Source organism: Castor canadensis, chromosome 15 (genome assembly GCF_047511655.1).
Source record: "Castor canadensis chromosome 15, mCasCan1.hap1v2, whole genome shotgun sequence".
In the NCBI taxonomy this organism is placed as follows: Eukaryota; Metazoa; Chordata; class Mammalia; order Rodentia; family Castoridae; genus Castor; species Castor canadensis.
Window position 1 is genome coordinate 75,601,647 of NC_133400.1, and position 19,040 is coordinate 75,620,686.

The following is a 19,040-nucleotide window of genomic DNA, read 5'->3' on the forward strand; positions in this document are numbered from 1 at the left end:
ACCAGTGCATGCATGGGTTTTTTGGATCTAAGAGTTCAAGGATGAAACTGGGGGATCGGGGCATTCCCTCCAGTGCTCACACCCCGCAAACTCGTGAGCAGGTGCGGGTGTTTGAGGTTGGAGACCAGCAGTGGGCCCACAGGGGATCCTCTCCACGTTCACCTCCCGCGCCCCAGCTGCATCGTACTCTCGTCGGGATGCTTTATTTGGTGAGACCAGGGAAGGTGGAGGAGATCGAAGAAAACCATTTTTTTTTATTTTTAATTTTTTCTTTAACCTAATGGCATGTACAAGTGAACTCATCACCTCTTGGAAACAAGTCACCGAGGAACTCCAGGATTGAAAAACCTACGAGCAACTGAGCAAGAAAGGAGCAAGCTAACCGAGGCTCCAGAGCCCTCCGCAGTAAATTCTTTTGGCACTTTCCTCCTCCTTGTCCAGGAGAGTGCGGCTCCAGGCGGCCCCGGGACTCCCGCACCCCCCGGACTCAGAGCGGCGGAGCAGAGCGCAGCGCAAGGGTGCCCGGAAGGGAGGCGGGCTGCGGATGCTGGGCGCACTGCTCCCCCGCACCGTGGGAACTTCCCTCCCCCGCTGGCCGCCGCGGCTCCGCCCAGCCAAGCAGGGGCTGAGAGATTGGGGGGCGGGGGGGCGGGCACATACAATAGAATGGGAAGCCAAGTCCACGGGTTAGGCAGCTGTGGGGGAAGCTCGCCCGGGCAGGTGCCGCAGGGTCAGATCCGCCCCGGGGTTGCAAACCGCAAGCGAAATCGAGAAGGGCAGGAGCTTTCCCTCTAATCCGTTTTACACTGTGAAAACCGCAGACCTGTCGCCTAGGCAGCCACTTTTTAATTGAGAAGCAAATAGACGAAAAAGCAAAACAAACGCGCGGGTAGACTTTCTTTCCTCAGGTTTTTCCTTCTCAAAGGAAAGCCTGCTTTCCGGCAACAAGGGAAATTGATTTGCGCTCGCAGCAGCGTCTCCCCCGCGAAGGGCTGCCCAGACTGCGTCCCCTTCATTGCGCTTAGGCCGGGCTTCTCTGTGCGCGGGTCCCGCCTCTCCAAGGGTACCCCGTAAACCTTGGGCGAGCCAGATCCCCAGCTTTCTCGCTTGGTCTGAAGGACAGACGTGAGCGTTTGGGTGTTGGGATTCTGAACGCATAGAGAGTTAATGGCAGATTCGGAACCGAAAGGGTACAGGTTGAAGTCTCAAATCCAGGGACTCCGGAGTCCTGGGGGCAGACCAGAAGAAACACTCGCAGACGTGTTTCTAATTTCAGTTATCCCTAGGGAAAAAAACCCAAGTTGCTACATTGCCTCCAGAACTGCCCAGGCAAACTCAATTAAGCGCGTGTCCTGCTGGGGTTGCTCAGCCCCTCAGGGAACCGGCAGAGAAGACTGCAGAGCAGTGAGGAGTAGGGTGGTGTACGGTGGGGTCAGGTGGGATAGTGGTTGTCTCCTTCCCATCTTCCTGTACTAAGATGGGAAATATTTTTTTTTTTCGTCAAACTTGTGGTCATGAAGATGGAAAAGGAAGGAAGGTAAAGGAAAAGACTAGAGAAAGACTTGTATTTGAAAAAGGAAAACTGCGCGGTCAAATTGTGGAAAGGAAGGAAGGGAAGGAAAGATGGAGAAGTCTTCACTTCTTTGTTCTTTGAAAGCTGGACACTTTCTCTCAAAATCAAAATGTAGACAGGCGGTCAGTCTTGGAGCATGTGTGTGAAGTTGAGTGATACTACTCATTAGTTCACTTTGTTAAAGTGTTGGTTGGGTTGAGTGAAGTTTTTAGAAGGTTCTTTCTCACCGGCTCAACTCATTTTGACTTAAAAAATTTTAGAAGAGAAAATGTGTATACAGCAGTGTTTGTAATCTTTCTAGAGTCTATTTCTAAGACAAGAGGTTTTATAGTAAATTATACATGATGGCTGTTTTTTCCTCTAGAACTGTAATTATCACCAGTGAGGAAGGAGTCCTGAATTCTTTCTTCACTTTCTATTAATAAATCTCCCAAGAGAGATAACTTCCTTTATGTAACTGCAACTATCTCCCACTTTCCTCTCTGACTTTCTTGCCTTGTCACATATGAACTTACACATGGCAATGCCATTCATAAACTTTTAAAAATCAATCTTCAATTTATGATTTTCCAATCTGGGCCCATGTTTTAAGTTTTCATTGAGGTTGGGGACACTGTGGAGGACACACCTTGGTCTCTGTATGTGTAGTTTGTCAAAGATCTTTGGTAAACCAATGAAATGACCATCATTGCTCTGAATTTATTTCTTTGTGATAAATTAGAAAATAGTATTGAGCTGTTTAAGCAGTATTTTGTATCAAAATATCAAAAGATATTGAAAAGTGAGGTATAGTTTTTCCAAATGTTCAGAATGATGGCTTCCCACTTGCAGTCATGTTTTGGCAAAACTACTTCATATTAGTTGAAAATGACTGACTAGTGCTAGCTTATTCACTTCACTGTACCTCCAACAACTTAAATTAATGTTGTTCAAATTACTAAAGTAATGCCTGCTAAAGGTTGGAAAAGTAGGAAATGTGCAATTACTTATGTGGGGGTTTTTGTTAAGTTTTAATTAAATCTGATTTTTGGAGAAAAAAACCTAAAACAATACAAGAATCCCTTGAGTGGTTTTGTAAAATAATGTGTGATTGTTATTTATTTATTTTTAAAGTATCACCAAGAGCTATTTTAGTGAAACTAGATGAATGTGGGTATCGGTTTTTTTTGTTCTTTCCAGTGATTTTATTTTTCCTCTCCCAAATGTAGATACATAACACTACAACATGTACTTTAATTTGTTCTGACAGAAGGAAAACTGATGTTGGTTTTCTCAGGGCATTGTAGTTATCAAAAGGGGCAATGCCAAAATTATTTGATAAGCACCATCTTTTCTAACACACCATTGTCTACATGAAATTCCATTTTAGGAAAAATACAAGAATATTGTATTTGTTTCAGAGGTTTGAAAGTACAATAGAATTTGAAGTACTGAAAATATGATTCCTGGTTGACCATATCTTAGAATTGGCCAAGGTATCGCTTCTTGTAATGACTTTAATAAAATGTCAGAAAGGAAGGAGGGATTTGAATGGCAGGCAAGATGTGATGAATGAACACAAGGAACAATGAAGCTATGGACAAGCATGCTAACTTTAAGAATTCTATCTAAATTATTATTTTTGTTTCCAATGTAGAGGAAGACATGCAAGTACATCAGTGTTCATCAGATGAAGGTAATAAAACTGTGAACCACAGTTAATGGCCTGTGACTGTGATATGAATGTTAGTGGAGGTGAGAGAATACACTGGACCATTTGTTCCTGTTTAAGGAAGGTCAGTGGTCCACAGTTGAGATGGATAAAGTTTGTAGAAAATTGAGGCCATCAAGGAAAAGAGGGAAAGAAGGCTAAAAAAAAGAATAGAGCAAATTCTGTAATTAAAAAATTGTTTGTTTTCTGTTTTCGATTTGACACTAGTCACTAGCTATTTAGATGAAATAAATGGACTATCACTTAATAGGCAGAGGGACTGATACAATTTCCTCTAAAAAGATCTGATTCCTAGCATCCAAAGGAAACGAATTCAAGTTAGTATTAGAACTTGAATTTGTTCTGCCAGAGTGAAAATTGGTTCCATTAGGCATCAGTCACAGAACTCTTTCAGACCTGGCTAGAGCTGTAGATATGATATGTCTACCTAGCTGGAACAATAAAGTCTTAAGTAATGCTCAATATGCTTTGGGAAACCATCCAGGGGCTTTTAATTTTTTTTAATGAAAGTTTCCTAATTTTACAGTCCTCAGAAATCTGGACCAAGTCTAATTAAGGTCATCAGGATGGATGAAACCCTAAGGCAAGGCTGTTTAGAGATAACATGGTAAGAGTAACTTAAAATATGAAATACTCAATTGTGTGCAATCTTTCACAAGGATTCTTTCCTGAGCTTTTTTTTTTTTTTAACTCACTTGCCCCATACTTCCTTCTTATTGCAGATTTTATAGTTCTCTGGGGAGAAGTTCTTAGAAGAAGTAATGTATCAGACAGAATACACTATCCAAAAGCTTAAAAGTAAAAGTCTAAACAACAGTTGTAAAAGAAAGAAAACTTCACTGAAGGTGTACATGTATGCCCAATATAATGATAAGTATGAGAAAAATATACATGTCACCCTAAAATTCATAACTTATTAAATATGGGAGGGTTTCAGATACATTCAGTTCACAAAGCACATGTAGATTTATGTATAGAAACATACTTATTTTTCACAAATGAAATAAAATAAATTGATATCTATGAAAATACTTGATATCTTTTGTGAAATAATTATACATTTAAAGAACTTAAAAATTACTATGAGAAATAGAATATTAGACTCAATAGGAAAATTAAAATAACTTTATATTTTTAATTTGTCATGGTAATTGGAAACTTGTTTTCTGTTATTCTTTTGAACAGCAAATTTGTAAACTTAGTATCCTGGCATCAGTTTGTATTTTATGTGCTTTGTTTTATTTCTTTGTAATAAATGTTACTAGCTAAGTTAATAGTACCAAACAGAAAAATCATAAAATCTCATAGGTAATGTTCTGGTATGGATGGTAATTCAACTTTAGAAGTATGTATGGATAATTCAGAAAGCTTACTTACTTAAATTGTTTTCTTATTTTGGATTCATCTTGCTGTCATTAGATTTTTCAGTCTCTTTTGTTTGTAATGGCAGATACCAGTATTTTCAGGGCATGTAAAAATAAATGCTATTTTCTTGTTTCTCAAGATCTGACCCAAACTTGTTTTTCTTTTACAAATTGTTAGAAGTAGATAAAGAAAGCAGTTTGCATTTCTTTTACTTACCAAACGAAAAAATTGGGGTATATTCCTCAGAATAAATTTAGTTGTTTTTTTTTTTTTTCAGTTCTTACAACATCAAAAAATCATCGTAGAACAATCACAATAGCAAAACCAAAAAATCCCCATTTAAAGTTAACGCCTACCTGGCTCCTTCAAAGTAGTTGTATGGACTTTACCAGAAGTTGCCTGTCAGAGTCCAGTTCTTCCTGTTTTTTCCCTGCTCCATCCAAAAGAGATTGCTTTGCCCTGTGGGAGTCTTGCTCTTCCCAACAAGCGTGGACAAAAACGCAATAGTTGGTTCCAGGAGTGTTGCCTTTGACAGCGTGTCTCAGGGGACTTAATATTCTAGGTGGCAAGAGGCCAACATTAGTAGGAATTAGTAGGTAACTGCCAAGCTACAATCTCACCGTGAAAATAGTATTGCCGTGGCCCTGAGTGGCCTGTACTGAGGGAGATTAATCCTGGTGTGTACATGCAGGAGAAAAGAAAACATAAACATTGTAGATTTTTATAACAGTCTTATAACTTGAGAATAGCTTTGTTTATTTCTTCATGCTTTAGAAATCAGAACAATTGTTGATGTTGTTAGTATTATTTGCAGTGCTTGGGATCCAACCCAGGCCCTGTAGCATGCTAGGCCAGTGCTCTAACACTGGCTACATCACCAACTTCTTGTTTTTTTTTTTGGTTTTGGTGGTATTCAGGGCCTTATACTTGCTAGGCAGGTACTCTACCACTTGAGCCACACCCACAGCCCTTTTTACTTTAGTAAATTTTGGATAGGTTCTTGAAGTTTTTTTGCCCAGTGGGCTTAGACCACAAACCGCTTTACTTATGGTCTGAGTCCCTAGGATAACAGGAGCAAGCCACTGTGCCTGGCTTATTCATTGGGATGGTATCTCACTAACTTTTTGTCTAGGCTGACCTTGAACCTCGAGCTTTCTGATCTCTACTTCCCAAGTAGCTGGGATTATAGATATGATCCCTTGTTTTGTTTTTGAGGCCACATCTGTGTTGCCCAGGCTGGCCTTGAACAAGGCTGAAGCAATCATCCTGCCTCAACTTTCTGAGTAGCTGGACTACAGCTGTGTTCCACCATGCCTGACCCTAAAATCTGAATTATATCATTAGTTATGTTTATTTTAGTCTGTTCTATAAAAATAATAAAATGCCCAACAATTGTTTTAATGGCCACAGGTCCCTCCTGTTCCAGAATGCACAGCCTTTCTGCAATGTAATTTTGTTGATTCTCCCATTCAGGAGTAGATCTATTCTCCACCCCTGGAATGGAAGCTTATCTTGAGACTGGCTTTGACTAATGGGATGTAACAGAAATGGGGTACAAGTGCTGAAATTGAGGCCTCAAGAAGCTCTGTGAGGGCTGAAGGTGTGGCTCAAATGATAGAGAACCTGCTTAGCAAGTGTGAGGCCCCGAGTTCAAACCCAGTACCACAAAAGCAAAACAAAACCAAACCCCCACAAAAATTGGTAGCTTCCACCTTTGCTGTCTTGGACATGCTACAAAGGAGTCTAGGAGAAGAATCTTAAGGAGGTAGAGGCCAGGCCCCTACCAGCTGAGTATCGCCCTGCACAATCAGCAGAAGAACCACCTGTATGGCAGAATCACAAGAAATCACATCATTCTTGCTTTCTGCCACTACGCTTTGGGATGGCTGGCTATACAGCAATTTAGACAACCGTACTTGTCTGTAACTATAGTTATCATCTCAAGTTGAGCGTTAGTTTGGAGATACAGCGAGAGTCTGGACTACGGCCAAATTAAAGAGTTTTTGCTTTTTAAATATCCTGTTAGCATATGTGAAGCCACTACAGGCCCACATTTACTATCTGTGATTATTATTTTGACAATTGCTTTTCATCTCTGAAGTTGGCAAGATTTAAGGAAGCTGTATTATTTTAAATCATCCACAGAGCAACTCGAAGAGGCTGACAGAGTGATTATTTTATCCATATTTGAAAGATGAGTAAACAGGTCTATGAAAGCAACAGAAGTGTAGAGACCAACGTGTAGCTTGACAAGGAAAATCCCTGAGGAGAATGTCAACATGCCTGTTTTTTCTTTTTAAGACATGGTCTTGCTATATAGCCCAGGCTAACCTTGAACTTAAATTCTCCTGCCTCTGGAGTGCAGGGATCATTTTTCTTATTTGGGAGATAAAGGGATTGTATGCAAAGACTTTTGAAGTCCCTTCAGCCATAAGTCAGAGGTCTCAGACTTGGGTCACCTTGATCAGAGCCACTGAAGAGGAGAAATGAGCTGAGAACAGGAGGCTGGGAGAAACCAGCCTGCACCAGAACTGGGCATCCAGACTTAGTGGAAAGCTATTCATTCACTCACTTCATTCATTTAACAATTTACTAAGGGTTTTGTTTGTTAATGTCCCAACACTGTTCTAGGCATTGGAGATGCAGTGGTGAATAAATCCCACAAAATCTCTGCTTGTATGTGACTTCCATTGTGGTAGAGGGCTTCTAACAAAAACAAACGATTGCTAATTCAAATAGAGATGAGTGATGGCAGTGGGTATGGACTCCACCTTAGGAATAGATGATCAGAAAAGTTTCTCCAAAATGATGTTTGAGAAATGGGTTTAAATCCTGGTGCTGCCAATTATCAGTTATGTGAAATGAGACAAACAAGTTACCTCTCTGAATCTCAGGGTTTTTTTTTCCCTGATGCTGGGACTTGAACCCAGTACCTCAGGGCATGCTATGTGAGTGTTCTACTACTGAGCTACATCTTCAGCCCCAAGAGTCCCAGTTTTCTTACTGTTAAGTGGAGCTATTTATAGAAGACGATTGTGTAGAATCCGTGAAATATTTCATGTGATGTAGATAAGTCAATCTGAATTTTCATGATTTTAGCTCTTCTCTTTCCCTAGAGTGACACACTAAGGCATTGTCCTTGTGGTCTTCAGTGGGGACACTGCTGGCAGGTGACTGGGATACTTCATTAGGCAGGATTGCCTATGTGCAATGCTGTATGGTTAACAAACCTCTCCTCCAGCAACTAAATGCCAGCAACATTCCCCGGTCACTGTGACAGCTGTAAAACCCCTCTACTTCAGTTGGCTTTTACTGAGTAACAAATCATCCAAAACTCAGAGGCTTAAACAAAAACCATTAGTTATTTCTCACGATTCTCTGGGTGAGATGTGAGTCTTCTAGTCTGAGCCAGAGGGACCAGGATCAATGGTCTACCATGGCCTCTCTGGATAGCTTGGTCTCTCTCCAGGGGCCACTCATCTCCTAGGATGCTGACTGGGCATCTTTACTTGGTGCCTACAGTACTCCAACCACTGCAGAAACAAGCCTCAGTGGAGGGCATTTCCAGGCTTCTGCCTACATTGCTCATGCAAATGCCCTGTTGGCCAAAGCAGTCAGATGGCCAAGCTCAGGCTCAGAGTAGAAAATGGACCTTGGATCCTTCCTAGGAGAAGTGTAAAGTCATGTAGTAATGGAGCATGCTTGCAGCACTGAGAAGAACTTGTGGCCATTTTTTTTTTTGAGTTTATCAGAGTCTGTTCTGGCTACAAATTATTTATATTCTTCCCACACGTGAAATATGCTTACCACATTCCAAGAGCCTTAAAAACTCTTATGCTGATTATTGCACCAGACTTATTCTCTTTCTCTCTCTCTCAGAGAGAGACAGTGTCTGACTGATTTTTTGAGTCAGTGTTTTGCTGTGTAGCCCAGGCTGGCCTCTAGCTCATGATTCTCTTGCATTGGTATAGTATTTGTATGTAACCTTATGATTGTCTTCTCACACAGTCTTTGTGTGTGTGTGTGTGTGTGTGTGTGTGTGTGTGTGTGGTAGTGGGGTTTGAACTCAGGGCTTTGCACTTGCTAGGCAGGTTCTCTACCACTTGAGCCATGCCCCTAGCTTTTGTTTTGTTTTTTGGTGGTAGTGAGGTTTGAACTCAGGGCTTCATACTTGCTAGGTAGGAGCTCTACCATTTGAGCTACTCTGTCAGCTCCCCCTTTTTTGTTTTAAATTGTAAGACAGGGTCTCTCTGTGTTGCCAGACTGACCTAGAATTTCTGGGCTCATGTAATCCTCCTGTCTCAGCTTCCTGAGTGGCTGGGACCACAGGCACATGCCCCCATGCTGGGCTTCTGTTGTACACTTTAAAAGTAATCTCTAGATTACTTTTAATACCTAACATAATGTAAAAGCTAAATAAATAGGTGCTATACTGTATTGTTTAGGGTATAATGATAAAAAAATCTATAGACTGAACTCTGTAGATGTTCAGTACGGATGCAATTTGCTTTGTTAATTTTTGTGTGTATGTGTGTGACTGTACTAGGGTTTGAATGCAGGGACTCTTGCTTGGTAGGCAGACACTCTATCACTTGAGTCATGTCTCTAGTCCTATTTTTTGAATATTTTTGATGTACACTTGGTTTATTCTGAGGGTTCAGAATCCATGGATAAAGAAGCCAGACTCTATGTCATATAAAAATGCATTATTTTGAAATAAGCATACTTTTTGGAATGCATATTAACACATACATTGCCTCATGTGTACTTTTTTGTGGTGAGAACACTTTAAAGTCAAGCTTAGCAACTGTCAAGAATGTAACATATTGTTATTAATTGTAGTCACCATGTTGTACAGTAGAGCTCTTGGACTTACTCATGTTTAACTGGTTTCCTAGCCAGTTTCTTCCACAGCCTTCCTCCCTTGAAGTACTTTACTGCTTCAGCTGGGATGACCCAACTGGTACTTTCACCATTCTGCGTGGAACTTACTATAGCTCAATAAAAGAACTCATCAGCTATCTTTTCTGCCCTCTACATCACCTCAGGTGGCAGTTCCCTGTTGTATATGCTGTATACCACAGATCATAATTTCTAGCCTGCAATAATAGCCTCTACTGATTTTTTTTTTTTTTTTGAGCTAGTGTCTCCCTATGTAGCTCAGGCTGGCATCAATCTTGCAATCTTTCTGCCTCTGCCTACTGAATGATGGGATTACAGCTATATGCCACCATGCCCAACAAATAATAATTTGCTCTATTTTTCCAGCTTTCTTAATGTTTTCTTTGTTGCTTTTCCACCCTCTACCCAGTCTTCAAACCAAAGTCACATATTTTAGATTTTGTTCCTCTGGTTGCACTTTACTTCCAGTACCAACAATTGTATCAGTTAGGGAAACAGAGCTGTCAGGAGCAGTAGGGAAATGAAGAATCAGAGCCATTACAAAAATGTAGGAAATCAAAGGTCTGTCCGAGGCTCTGGAGTGGGTAGACTGAGCTGAAGCTGCAGAGAAATCTGAGAGGCCAGCCACTACTCAGGCCCTCCACAGGCAGTCCAAAGGGAGAGCTCCCAGACAGGGCTTTGGGAAGCTGTGGGCACTTGGGTCTGACACCCACACCCACACACACAGCCACACACACCCAGTGGTCTGCCTGGGGTCTGGTCTGTTGGTCTTAGGGCCGATGGTTGGGAAAATGAGTAATGCAGGGTGAGAGGATGATGACCCACTGCCATCAAGCACTTCTGAGTGTGCCCACCGTTCCTGACTGGGGACCTCCTGAGGATAATGGCTGAGCTGTGCTTCCCTTCTGCCTTCCAAATTGCACTCAAGTTCCTTTTTTTTTTTTGGCCAATTCTTACTTAGAACTCACAAGGAAGAGGATTCCCGGAACTATAGTTAACCAAGTTGACAACAGCACAATTCAGTGCTCAGCACATACAGAGGCTTTCCCAAGCCTCCTGAGAAAGTGGCACCACTTTGTTTGAGGTCTACTGTGAGAGGCACAGAAGTACAGAAATGTAGGCAGACTAGATTTCTAGTAGAATTTGTGTTTATGTGTGAGCAGAATGGACGGGAGTATGAGATAGTGCTCGTATGGTTTTGAAAATTGGTTCAACTTGATTTTCTGCTGGAAAAATAGACTTCAGGCCTACTATTCTCGGTGTCTAAGAATTATCTACATCTGTGGTTTCCAATATATGATTTCACATTTCCTTGTAGCACCGTTGTCATCTGTCTTGTATTCCTGCTAGTCTACTAAAATTGATCTTATCAAGGATACCAATGACTTCTTGGATAGTTTTATTTGATTTCTGGGGAGGAGGAATGTGAACTGACTGTTTCCTCCTTATTCTTTCTCTCTCTGATTCCTACAATGGGATCTTCTTTCAGGATTTCTTTTGTTCTGTCCATTCTTTTACTGCTCAGGCTAGGATTATATGTGGGACTCTCTTCTGTGTGGGAGCCAGCTCACAGCAACTCACAAGAGCCATTTGGGTGCATCTCTTCACAACTCCATTCTCAGCAATGACAAGCTGGTAGCTTGAATTGGTGGGAGTATTTACACCACAGACTCCAGCGTATGCTCCAACCAGGCCTCCTGTAACTGAGGAGAGGAAAGTTGAACACTTTGCATAGCACGGTTTCTATTCTTGCTCTTCACGCTCTCCCTGGATAATCCACAGTTACAGTCTCGACATCATCTCTGTATTGATGATCACATCTTTCCTCTCCAGGGAAGATCTGTCTTTAGGCCCAGTTTTTCCAAACCCCTTCTGGCTTCACTTGGCTGCTCCACAAGCTTATCATATGTCCCCTTAAAACTGCTCTTTCTTTCTTTTTTAAGTTCTATCTCAGTGATTGGCACAATCTTTGCCTTCTCTCTCACCCTTATCTCCCCACTCCTCATTTAAACAGTCATCAAATATGCTCAGCTATTACTCATCTATCTTCCTTCCTTCCTTCCTTCCTTCTGTCCTCCCTCCTCCCTCCCTCCCTCCCTCCCTTCCTTCATTTCTTTCTCTCTCTCTCTCCAATGCTGGGGGTAGAACCCAGGGCCTTGCTCATGCTAGGCAAGAGCTCTGCTACTAAGCTACATCCCTAGACTTGGCCTCGAACGTGTTATCCTCCTGCCTTCACCTTCTGTGTGCTGGGATTACAGAAATGTGCCATCAGGTCTGGCAACTCCAGTTCTTTCTGAAAGACCTCTGTTCTTCATCATATCCATTACAGCAGCCTTGGGTCAGCGTTTCTCTTCTGGATTGTTGCAACAGCTTCCTGCCTGGCTTCCATTTCGTCTCATCTGTTGCCAGAGCACTCTACATGCTGCAGCCAGAAGGATCTTTCAGAGGAACAAATATGATCATGGCCCTCCCTTATTTGAAACTCTGGGTGGATCTTAGCATCAAAGTCCAGTTTAACTTTCATGCTGCACAGGCTGTCTAGGATTGAGCCCTTGTTGCCTTTTCAGTCTTATGGCTTTTCACAACTTCCCCCAACAGTCCCTTCCCTCCACTCTCTTTCATTTCTGGAGCTTTCAATGTTCAGTGCTCTCTATTCAAAATGCTCAAGGGATAGGGGTGGAGCTCAGTAGAAGAGTGGTTACATAGCATGTACATGAGGCCCTGGGTTCTATCCCCAGAACAGCCAACACCCCCCCCAAAAAAAAAAAACCCAACAACATATGAAATGCTCTGCTATCTTCACCTTCCATTCATCCTTCTCATCTTTTAACTTAGAAATCACTTCTGCTGGGTGAGGTGGTATATGCCTGTAATCCCAGTTACTTGGAAGGTAGAGAGAAGGAAAATAGAAGCTCAAGGCCAACCCAGAGAAAAAGTCAGTAGGATGCCTGCCCATCTCAAGAAATAAAGCTGTGATGCCAGCTATGAGGGGAACAGAAGTAAGAGGATCACAGTCTCAGGCCAGGACAGAAAGGGCTGGAAGTGTGGCTCAAGTGGTGGAGTGCTTGCCTGGCAAGCACAAGGCCCTGAATTCGATCCCTAGTACTGCCAAAAAAAAAAAAAAAAGATTGTTTCCTCTGTGTGGCAGAATGAATGCTATGTATTCACCCAATCATTTCATTTTCTTCCTGGGACCCAGACAACCTACATCACCCTTCTCTTTTGAGTCTGGATGGGGCTAAGTGGCTAGCTCTAGAGATTAGAATGTAAGTGACAGTCATGTGTGTGACTTGCAGGTCCATATGAAGTGTCTGATGAGACTTTCCTACCATTCCTGGCCCACCCCTCCCCATATGTCAGTTGGATGCTGCTACTTTGAAGCTGTAAACTGGTATAGGCACAAGGAAGAGGCTGCTTGGGTCCCTGAGACACCTCTGGAGGATGCACTGAGAAATCTGCCAGAACTGAACCAAAATGTAAGTATATATTGTGTCAAACCACGGACATCTAGGGGTTGTTTGTTTTGCCGTCTAGCAATAGATGTCCAGATTCATGTCACTTGGGAATCCAGCCTGTATCCACTTTAGAGGTATCCACTTGGTTGGATACCTCTCTGTCAGTTCTCATAGCACTAGGCCCTTAATCCTGGCATAGAATCATCAGTACAATACGTCAGTGCCTGTTTACTTGTTTCTTTTTAGCAGCTGTAAGCTCTTTGAGACCAGGGATTGCATCTTGTTTTCTGCTGCTGATACCATTTGAGTATGAAATGCACCCTGCAGGCTTATGGTTTGAATGCTTGGTCCCCAGCTGGAGGTGCTGTTTTGGGGAGCCTAGCTGGAGGAAGTAGGTCACTGGGGCATGTCTCGGAGGATTACACCAGATGCCTAATCCCTTCTTCTCTCTCTACTTCCTGGCTGCCAGGAGTTACACAGTTCTAAGCCATCTGCTCCTGCCATGTGATGCTCCGCCTCACCACAAGGAAGCAACCATGGATCGAGCACACTGAAGCTATGAGCCAAATTAAATCCTCCCTCCCATAAATTGTTTCTGTAAGGTATTTGGTCACAGGGATGAGGAAAGTCACTAACACAGCTGCCTAACACAGCATTCTGCACTACTGCTGCTGTTTGTTGGCTTACTACAGAAATACAAACACATTTTAAACATCTCTTTTATGTATGTATGCATGTATGCATGCATGCATGCATGTATGTATTTCTGTAGGGAGTGGCACCCAGAGTCTCATGCATGCTAGGCATATGCTCTAGCACTAGGAACACCCTCAGTTTTTATCTTTTCTATCACTCTATTGAGGCCTCACATTTACATGAAGACCACAATCTCTCTTCTGAAGCTTTCCATCTTCTTCCAGTTTTCCAATAATAATAATAATAGGAATCAGTTTGGCTATCAAACATCAAGCAGAGAAGAGCTGTAGGATTGAACCAGTCCCTCAGTGGTCTCTGGTTTGGGCTGCTATTCTGTAGCATCACTACTGAAGAATGGCCGAGCCCAAATCTGGCTTCAAGGGTGGAACAATGTCCTTGCTAGTCCAGATCTCTGCAGAAGCCCACATGTGGGTTCCCAAGGAATTGTTCCCATTTATGTGCACTCATTATGCCCAAGACCTTACCACTAGGACAAAGGAGTGGATCAGAGAGGTCTAGCATCCCCAATTTCACACTCTGTAGGAGCTACTCCTCCTCTGTGGCCTTGTAGGCCCTGGGTCACCTGTTCAGCATTCTTCTCTGTCTCCTGGTGAGTTCCCCCCTTTGGAGTCTTTGATGTCTTTTGCCCCCACTGGTTCTCCAGCCCTCAGAGTGGTTGCAAGGACACGGATCCTCAAAGAGAAGGGGCCAGGGTTTGATTGCTTCTTCACAGGGTGCTTCTGTCCCCATGCAGACGTATTCCCAAGGACCACCTCTGTATACCACGCTTTGAGGGACAGACTTTGTTAGGTCAGAAAAGGTCCTCTGCCCCTGTCGACCCGAGCTGTAGGTGCCTGTCCCTTATGGATTCACATGACTAAGAATGGTCATGCATTGATTTTTTCCTGAATAAAAAGCAGATCCATTCAAAAGTGACTTTTTCTGCTCACTGAAACCAGCAATTCTCCAACTTGGTCTCCAGGGTCACTTTTTTGCTTTTAAAAATCATTGAGATTTTATTTTGTGGATTCTATTTGTCTATATTTACTATATTAGAAATTAAAACAGAAAAACTGTAAGAATAACAATAACAAATTCTATAACGGCAAATAACATATCTTATGGAAATAACTGTTTTCACAAACAAAAAGGATTAAGTGAGAAGAATGGTGCTGCTTTATATTTTTCCAAAATGCCCTTAATATCTCTGGACTAATTAGAGGACACTGGATTCTCCTATTTGCTTCTGCATTCACTATGTTGCGATATGTTATTTTGGTTGAAGTAGTTGAAGAAAATCCAACCCCATGTGACATGAGACTGGAAAATGGGAGCGTACTTGAGTAGGCTTTTTAGAAAATCATATCATAGATGTTATTCTTTTTTTTTTTTTTTTAGTGTGGGAATTGAACCCAGAGCCTGCTGTAATTTTTTTTTTTTCATACTAGGTATTGAACTCAGGGTCTTAAGCTTGATAGACAGGTACTCTATCACTTGAGTCACACCCGCAGCCTCGGCTGGTTATATAGAACCCAGGTTCCCCTTGAACTTGAGATGTTCCTGCCTTAGTCTCCCAGTGCTGGGATTACAGGCATGTACCACTGTGCCTCTCTGATGGATCTTTTCCACATATATAATTATGTAACTTCATGTACTGATCATGTGGGAAATATTGGGTCACCAAACTATGCAGATCTTCCAAAGGTTGACACATTTCATTGTATGCTATTAAAATAATTATGTTTGTTATTTATCACCATTGAGCTCATTAGATTTTTTTTCCCTTTTTTTTCAGTGCTAGGAATCAAATGCACACCTTATGTACGCTAGGCAAGCACTTTACCATTGAACTAAAACTCCAGCCTTCATCAGAAAATTCTTAAGTATTGGGAAAAATATTTAAGAAGTTAACATTTTCCCAATACTTGTGAGCTTAACAACTCACAACAGCATACTTAAGCTTTCAAAAATTCTAATATTTGTTTGAAAGCTCAAATTTTATCACTGGAAATCAACACTGTCAGCTGTTTTCCTTGAAGCAGTGGGTTCACTTCATTTAAGTCTGAGACAATATGTCAAATACCTGAATATAATGTTAGTATCTTCATCGGTTGTCCTTTCATGTACAAATGGTGCTCTATGAACTGCTGCTGGCTCAGCTCAGAACTCAGGTGAGGCACCAGTGCTATTCTTTGGGGCAACCACAGTAGCTGGGTGTGCAGCATAAAAGCTTTATATGGGTAGGGTGGGGTGGGACTCAATGCTAGAGCACTTGCCTACCATGTGCAAGGCTCTGGGTTCAATCCTCACCACCACAGAAGAAAAGAAGTGCTTTATGAGACTTCCTATTTCCTTTTTTTTTTTTCTTTATTCATTTACTCATATGTGTGTATTTTGTTTGGGTCATTTCTCTCCCCTGCCTCCCGCCTCCTCCCTCTTCCCCCCACCCCCCTCGCTTCCAGGCAGAACCTGTTCTGCCCTTTTCTCCAATTTTGTTGAAGAAAACACATAAGCAATAATAAGAAAGACATAGCATTTTTGCTTGTTGAGATAAGGATAACTATACAGAGAGATTCCTAGCATTGCTTCCATGCACAAGTGTGTTAGAACCTGAATTGATTCATCTCTACCTGACCTCTTCACTACTTCCTGGTCACCTTCCCATATTGACCTCTGTCATTTTAAGGTTTCTGTATTAGTTCCTCTGCAGTGGGGACATCAAACACTTTCAAGTTTTGGGTTTCCTACTTGTCCCCATTCCTCCTGTATGTGTTCTCCCCTTAGCGTGTGACCCAAGTCTAATAATATTACTGCATTTGTTTTAGATCTAAGAGAGTTCCTATTTCTTTATGGAGTATTAAGCGTATTAAGAATGTGTATAGTTAGGGTTATTTAAAAATTAATGATTTGGAGCCAGGCTTGGTGGCTCACGCCTGTAATCCTAGCTATTTGAGAGGCTGAGATCAGGAAGATTGCAGTTCAAGGGCAGTTTGAGAAAATAGTTCAGGAGACTCCATCTTCAAAATAACCAGAGCAAAATGGACTGGAGGTGTGGCTCAAGCAACAGAGAGCCTGCCTTGCAAAGCAAGTGGAAGCCTTGAGTTCAAACCCCAGTCCCATGGGAGGGGAAAATGATTTGGGGCTGAGACAGAAGGATGGAGAGTTTGAGGCCAGACTGGGCTAACAGAGAGACCTTGGCTCAAAACAACCACAAAATTAATGATTTTCAACAAAAATGGCTTTTTTTTTTGCTATACCCCCCCAACTCTTTCTCTTTCTTTTTACTGCTTGATAATGAAGACTAACTGACACCAGCTCACTTTGGTGTCACTGTCTTTTTCCTTTTTTTGGCAGTACTGGGGCTTGAACTCAAGACCTGTGCTTGCTTGGCAGGTGCTTTCCTGCTTTAACCACTCCACCAGCTAGTGCCACTGTCTTGATTTAGGTTGAGGGGCCAGCGTTTTACCTGTCTTTGTTTGTATACCAGTAGTACACCCTTACAGTATTAGTAAATAGTGCAAAGTCAAATGGTATTTTATTAATACTATATAATAGCTTTGAACTTGCAGATCTACCAAAAGGGTATTATAGTTCTGAAAAGATTTTCAGACCATACTTTAAGAACTGCTTGGGAGTTGAGTATTATAGCGCATGCCTATAATCTTAGCTACACAGGAGATGGAGGCAGGATGATAATGAATCTGAGGCCATCCCAGGTAAATTTAGTGAGATCCTGTTTCCAAAACAAAACAAAAATCAAAAAGGGCTGAGGGCATGGCTCAAGTGGCAGAACACTTGCCTAGCATATATGAGGCCCTTGCTTCAAGCCCACACAAAAATGCATTGCAAAACCCAAACCCAAACCCAAACAAACAAAAAAACTGCTTTGGGCTGGGAGTAGCTCAGTGGTAGAATGCTTAGCATGTGTGTAGCCCTGGGTTCAATGCCTGGGGCTAAAAAAAAAACAGAACTGGTGAGTTACACAGTTCTCCTTCCTCTCCTACTTACTAACTCTTCCTAACTAAGAAAAGCAAAAATAAACAACTCCCCAAACCAAACCCAAAACTCCATCAAGGTATAATTGATGTAATAACCTACACATGTGTAGGCAGCTTCTTTAGCTAAGAAAGCCTATCAGGCACACTCCACAGGGTAGCACTCAAGCCAGCCTCAATGTGCATTTCCTGCCTTTGACTTGGATTGGCTCTTTCTCCAAGGAGCCCTGGAGGTGGTCTTTAGAACACAAAATCTGGAACATGTGCTCATTGCCATTGGTTTAAGATTGCTTCTAAAAGTTTGCCACAATCATCTTCCCTTTCCCCCTGTCCCTCCAAAAAAGATCATTTCTAGGTCCTTTGAGTGCTTAGAGCTAAGAGATTGGTAGACACAGATACACTTAAGAATAAAGTTCACATTAATATTTCCACCTCAAATTTAACAAGTCCAGGATATTTATCTATTTCTTTTTTTTTTTTTTTGCAATACTGGGATTTGAACTCAGGGCCTCACACTTGCTAAGTAGGTGTTCTAGCATTTATTTGAGCCACTCCATAAGTCCTGTTTTGTGTTGGGTATTTTTAAGACAGGGTGTTGAGAAGTTGGGCTGGCTTCCTACTGATTTCTGCCTCCTGAGTAGTTAGGATTACAGGCTTAAACCACCACTGCCTGGTTTATCTATTTTTTTTTAAAAATATTATGTGTCTATCTTTTTATTTATTTATTTGTTTTTTTTGCCATATTGGGCTTGAACTCAGGGCCTACACCTTGAGTCACTTCACCAGCCCCTTTTTGTAATAGATTTTTTTCAAGATAGGGTCTCTGGAACTATTGGCCCATGGCTGGCTTTGAACCTCAATTCTCCTGATCTCTGCCTCCTGAGTAACTAGGCTTATGGGCGTAAGCTCTTCTATCCTACGTGGAAAATCTTGGTACTGAACAATAGTGATGTAATTATTTATTTTCTTTATCCTATGATATAGATGAAATAGTTTGTGAACATCCTTTAGGATTGCATCCATATGTTCATCAAAGCCTTTGGTAAAGTTATCCAGTGAGAGGAAGCGGGCAGGAGAGTTGGAGGCGTGAGTACAGAGCAGAAGGTATAGAATAGTCCTTTCAAAGACTGGCAAAGTAACTTTGGGAAGATATTTAGTAGAATCATCTGGGAGTATTAAGTCCCTATTTGGGCTATGTGGTTATTAAGTTAAAATGGTAGCAACTGGCATGGTGTTATGTGCTGTCATATGCCCACAGGGTTCTAACCAGTGTTGGATTTCCTCAGAACGTGAGAAGAAGGAGTGAGAATGTGGGTGGAGTGATAGAGAGTGAAAAAATGATC

The 19,040-nt window shown here is 41.9% G+C and overlaps 1 long non-coding RNA gene across 3 annotated transcripts in view; it reads left to right on the plus strand.

Annotated features, from left to right (window-relative positions):
* The first annotated feature begins 665 nt into the window (after positions 1 to 665).
* LOC141417514 (uncharacterized) overlaps positions 666 to 19,040 on the plus strand; it is a 39,289-nt gene continuing 20,914 nt past the window's right edge. For 2 of the 3 annotated variants that reach the window (XR_012442144.1, XR_012442145.1), the window contains exons 1-2: positions 666 to 3,891; positions 12,848 to 13,027. This is a non-coding gene — a long non-coding RNA (uncharacterized lncRNA). Of the gene's footprint in view, positions 3,892 to 12,847; positions 13,028 to 13,475; positions 13,662 to 19,040 lie in introns of those variants that run through there. The other variant, XR_012442146.1, reaches the window with a different exon arrangement.